General features: G+C 36.7%; 1 protein-coding gene across 2 annotated transcripts in view; it reads right to left on the bottom strand.

Annotated features, from left to right (window-relative positions):
- Positions 1-6000, bottom strand: part of ZDHHC21 (zDHHC palmitoyltransferase 21) — a 33187-nt gene that overhangs the window by 16883 nt on the left and 10304 nt on the right. The window lies entirely within an intron of this gene.

Raw genomic sequence — 6000 nt, 5'->3', positions numbered from 1 at the left:
TTTTTTACCAGTAGTAAATATAAGAGAGTTTTTTAGATTACTTTTAAAGGATAAATTGCCTAATTTTTATCAGACAAAAACATTTGTACATGGCAGTTACTGCAAATGCACTGTAAGTTCACACCTTATCTTACCCCTTGATAATAAATTAGYACACCCATTCCCTTATTTGTAAGTTACGATTATGTTCTCCAGGCTGTCTTCTGAACATACACATCTGTTCTTTCATTTAAAAAGCCGGATCACAGCAGGGAACTATTAAAACCCTTTCAAGTAAACTTTAAATTACAACTAGAACATAAAAGTGAACTGAATGAAAAAGCCCTATTGCTTTTGAACTTTATTTACTTAGAATCACTATGACTTAAGGAAGAGGAATTCTTAGATCTACGAATACTAGGATTTAATTAAACAAGGCATGGGCAAATTTTATCTTTGTTAAAAAGTTTGATACTACATTTGAATTCTTTATGTGAAAGTTCAAACAATAAAGCCAGTCATTAAATTAAGAATTATAAAGATGTTCATATTGTCTGCTAAAGCTGTGAAAAACAGCTGTGAAAAACTTAATTTACTTTTTTTTTTTTGAGCTCTGTTTGTTCAGTAACTAGTTCATTCAAAGTTAAACCAACCCCAAAAAGCAGGCAAGTTCACTTTTATTTTCCTTTCCACCTCCCTCATCATACCTCTAAAGAAAAACAGGATAAGACACCAAGATCTATCGGTTCTAAAGCATTTTATCTTCATACTTTCACATATATGCCACTTTATTATCAGAAATGTTTTAATGTATTTTAACTGAATTGCACATTCAAATTCAAATTCAACTTGATAGAAAAGATAGAAGTGTGAGAGAGTGCCAAAAGTGAAGTCACATTCTGGATCTAGCATTATGTTCCTTCCATTTAATTAGAAAAAAAGAAATAATAAAAAAAAAAATCTTAGCACTCCCCTTAGCTGCTAATTAAAGGGATCATTTTCATCAGGAAAAAGACATCAACTTACACACTACAACAGAAAATCCTAATGAAAAAGGTGGYAGTAAACATTTTGTATTTCACCCTTCTAAACCACATTAAAACCACAACCTGTCTTTTATCTATTGGGTATTACGAGGCAAGAGATACAGAACAGAAAGGCAATTGCATAAAGACTGGGAAAAAAAAGACATTAAAAAAAATATCATTTAAATCACAGCAATAAAAATAACTACGTATCTAGCACGTTGGTACATTACATAAAAGTTCACCCCAATATTTTTTTATTATTCCTTCTCAGGACTGACAGAAACATTTTTCCCCTTAAGAAAACCACCCAAGACTATAAAATCACCTCAAATAACCAGTCAACAACTAATCAATCCTTACTTCAATACATTTTGGACAGATTCATCTTGTTCAAACACTGAAACTCACTCATCCCTGTGCAGAGTGAGCACTGAGATTGTCTGAACCCCAAAAATCACACCGTATGTGCTCAAAGAGCTAAACAGACTGAGCCGCAAAGCATAGGCACACCTCAGCTAACACCAGCRACACAAGAACTCTCTCATGGGGCAACAGGGTTTTGTCCCACAGCACTTTTTTCCCCTACTGGGCCAGGCTCATATCGGTGACTTTGGTCTAGACCATCACTCTGTGCAGAGGTAATCAGACCAGCACTTCAGGTAGCCCCCATTCTCCTTACTTTTTGCAAGCACCACAGCCTACTTGTCCCCTCTAAGCTTCAGAGGGAGTTCATACGGGTTGTTGCCATTGTTTTTCTATGTACCGTACTCTGCTCAGTTGTGCCCATCTGTGCCTAGTGCCTATTCCAAGTTTTTTAGGTCCCCTTCAGCCACTACTTCTAGATTTTCTGTCAGACTACAAGGATTCTTGTAGTCTTAAAAAGAGATGGACAGCAGAAATGTATAGCAGAAAATGTGCAGCAGACGTACAATAGTAAATTGACACRAAATGAGACTGACAGTGTACGTCTGCAGGCTTATATTAAGGTTTGCACTACAAACCAAGAGGTCTGGCACCTTTACCTTCCTAGTACCAATATATTCCACAGATTCATAGAATGATAACGTTGGAAGGGACCTCTGGAGGTCATCTAGTCCAACCCTCAGCATAGCCCGTGACCTTGGCATTAGCAGCATCATGCTCTAACCAACTGAGCTAAACCTGCTCCRAAAGCTAATCTTTGTGACAAAGAGATTCAAATAAGACTTCCTCATCCCCAGGATAGAATATACACTGCATTTTTATCTGGAAACAGCAACCGTCACAGATGCTTCCTATGATCAATGCTAATAGTGATTAAGAAAAATAAATATTATAGATTTACACAAACATAGAGGACAGGTTGAAAGGATCCAGCTCAAGACCATAACCAATTCCTTTCCATTACTGATAAATGGAAGTCATGAGCATGTCAAAAAGATATAACCACCACTTTTAAATTCAAGTTTCTTTTTACACTGCTAATACATGCACAAAAACCTTTAACAGGTCCCTGCCATTAGGAGTGTTGGGTTAGTCACAGCTTTGTATATGCAGCCTTGGTTAGTATCCATTGCTCCAGCCTCTGAGAACAGCATATTCTGTACAGAAAATAAAGCTTTCRCAGGGTCAACACAGGGCTACAGTATCAGTTACAGAAGTGACAAGGTGCAAAATGGCCTTCGTGACTTTTCATTTTCAATGTAAGATTTATTTCTTCAATCTTGCCTCTTTACTGAAATGCAGTATGCATAGAAATTAACACGCTAACAAAATAAGGTAAGACATTTTATCTTTCTCTTGAGGAGATTGATACAGATGAAATCTCACATAACACACAGTAGTCGGCTTGTGTATTGTCAGTTGCAGATGTCTGCCTCAGGCTGATGATGAAGTCAGTATATCAACCTGGCTACAATAAAAAAAAAGTAAAACACAGAACAAAGCCAGGCTATCAGACTGGAAAAAGACAAAACAAAAAATAGGGGCCACAGTGTTACCAGGAGGGAAGAGAAGGGAAGAGGAAATAGGAAAGAGGGGAGAATATTTACTCAGCTTAAAAAAATAGGAAATTAATTCATACCTCAAGAGCTGCATTCTGAGTAAGTCTTTTTGTAAACATATTTATTACAAGTAAGAATGTGTGCTTAAGTTAAGCACTTATTTGATTCAAACCTATTTCAGGTCTACTAAATCTCTGATTTTCCAAAGTCTGTTCCAAGACTGATTTGGATTAAAGTGAAAATAGGAAGAGCACTTTTAGAAGAAATCTCAATCCACAGTAATAATTCTGAAATAATCACAGATGTAGAGAAGATTTTAACAGAAGGCAACATGATATTGGCATAAAAATGATACTAYCAATATACTTAGTTTTAACAAAATATCATCCTTTCATTCCTATCTTCTCCTGTAGATCATATAATTTAACAACTTCATTCAAGGTTCATTCACTGTCCTTATAATTATATAAAAGGAGAGCAGGGTTAGATTGCTTTTTTCTTTCTTTTCTTTTCTTTTTCTTTTTTTTTTTTTTGCATTGATGAGGCATTGTTTCTTCATTTTTTAAACAAATTCTGGTCACTGCAAGATCCTAAGGCACTTCATGACCCTAAGAGAAAATTTTTTACTTTGGAGTCTCTTTAGAATAAAAAAGTGGGTTGGAATTTATAGGATAACACATATTTCCAGATTTAAATTAATAATAAATAGCTAATTTTTTAAAAAAGCAACAATACTGAAATAAATATTACCTTAAATAATACTCTTACAAAATTTAATGAAATTTTCCCAACACCTCTAATTTGAAACTGGGAAATCTGAGTTCCAGTTAGCAGGTGGATTGTCCTACAGAGCCTCCTACCTCAAGTTTCCTTCCGCCTCTGCCAATAGAGCTCAGAATACTCTTCAAGAATTAGTTAAGTAATGGTATTTCCATAATATATAGTGTGTGACTGCAGAACCATGAATGATACAGACTTCTTATCCTGGCTGTTTTAATGAAGGTACAAAACTAGGAATATCCCAGACTGAGATTCCGAAAATCACCCAAGGTAACTGAGGAACTCATATGCTGCCTTATTTGAATTTTGTGTTTTCTGCTAGGATCTTACATGTATGACTTAATTACTAAAACCCTATTTCTTCCAGTTCTAGCAGTAACTGTACTCCTCCTGCTGGACAAAAAGAAGCAGTAACAGCAACACATCACTCTGAAAGCAAATCAATCACAAGAGCTGAAAATACTACAAAGCAGCTTTCTGCTTATAAGGTATGACACTGAAAAATCATAACTCTGCCGAAGATAAGTATCTTCCTTCACTAGCTTTAAAGTTAATGAAGTATAGTTAGTATACTTAATTTAAAACTGTTCAGGTTTTTCTTGCTTAAACCCTTACAAATAAAAATGCAAGTTCTGATTTGAGAAAAATGCTAAAATGCATATAGTGACCATATTTTCACAATACATTTTCCAGTCCTATGAGAAAATGATTCTTTCATAATAGCATTAAAATCGATTTTAATTTTATAGTTTTTGTACTGTGTATTATTTTATATCCAAAGAATAAAAACACAAAAAAGATGAAGGCACACTGCCAGAAAGATCACAAGTATTTTTAAAGAGCAGGAGGCAAGCTAAATCCAGATGGCTATTTAGAAAAAATTATCCAGTTTTTAAACCTGTGGTAAACATGAGCCCTTATTAATGAAAAAAAAAAAAAGGCAAAAAAAAAAGCTCTTGGTTAAAGCAGAATATGCTGGGGTCTCTGGAATACGATGGTAATTCATGCTTAATTTGCTTTGGAAGATTAAAACAATCGTGTACAATGCCTAGATACCTAACTAATGGTGACCAAGTCTTATTACTTGTCCTACTCACATGATGTCAAAAGGATATAATTCTGACAAACAATTCTGTGGTGTTCAGTTACATGACATTAAACCGTCAGCAATACTATCACAGAACAGCTAAACAGAGCTCTGACATTGTCTTCTAGGCCGAAATGCTGACTAGACCCCCCAGAAAAATTATTCTTAATTTTCTGTACTTCAACTAGGACACTTYGTCTTCCAGCTGAAAAACTGAGAAAGCCAAATACCGTAAAGTGACTAGACTTAATAAAGCAATGCAACTAGGAACAGATTAGACCTGCTGCTGTGTCTACCAAATTTATACACGGTGTAAACAGCTTTGTTGCTCTAGAGCACAGAGATACTATAACATGCACCTAGTTTTTCAAAAGTAAAGTATCATTCAAAGTGTCCATATATGCAAATAGATCATCATGCCAAAACCAACCACTTGCATGAACCATGCTTTTTCATGACTCTCTATAGATTTAGATATCCAATCACAGAGCTGGCTAGTATTCAAGCATCACTTCCTCCAAGTTCAAGAACAGTGCATCCCTATGAGTAAAAAATCCAGCAAAGGGGGCAGGAGACCTGCATGGATGAGCAGGGAGCTCCTGGCAAAACTCAGACAGAACAAGAAAGTCCACAGAATGTGGAAGAGGGGACAGGATACTTGGGAGAATTAYAGGAATGCAGTCAGAGTATGTAGAGATGCAGCAAGGAAGGCTAGGGCCCTGTTGRAATTGAGTCTGGCAAGGGATGTCAAGGTCAACAGGAAGGGCTTCTTCAAATACATCAGCAAGAGGAGCACTAGGGAAAATGTGGACCCACTGCTGAATGGGGCAGGGGCCCTCRTGACAAGGGATACAGAGAAGGCAGAATTACTAAATGCCTTCTTTGCTTCAATCTTCACTGCTAAGGGCAGCCCTCAGGAATCCTGCAGCCTGGATGTGAGGGAGAAAGTCCCAGAGAAGGGAAGACTTTCCTTTGGTTGAGAAGGATACGATTAGAGACCTTCTAGGTAAGCTTGACATTCACAAATCCATGGGCCCTGATGGAATGCACCCATGGGTACCGAGAAAGCTGGTGGACGTTGTTGCCAGGCCGCTCTCCATCATCTTTGAAAGGTCCTGGAGACCTGGAGAGGTGCCCGAGGACT

The sequence above is a fragment of the Rhea americana genome, unplaced genomic scaffold (assembly GCF_003343005.1).
Source record: "Rhea americana isolate MKP2758 unplaced genomic scaffold, rheAme1 scaffold_129, whole genome shotgun sequence".
In the NCBI taxonomy this organism is placed as follows: domain Eukaryota; kingdom Metazoa; phylum Chordata; class Aves; order Rheiformes; family Rheidae; genus Rhea; species Rhea americana.
Note: the sequence above shows the minus strand (reverse complement) of the source record. Positions and strands in the feature narration are given on the sequence as shown.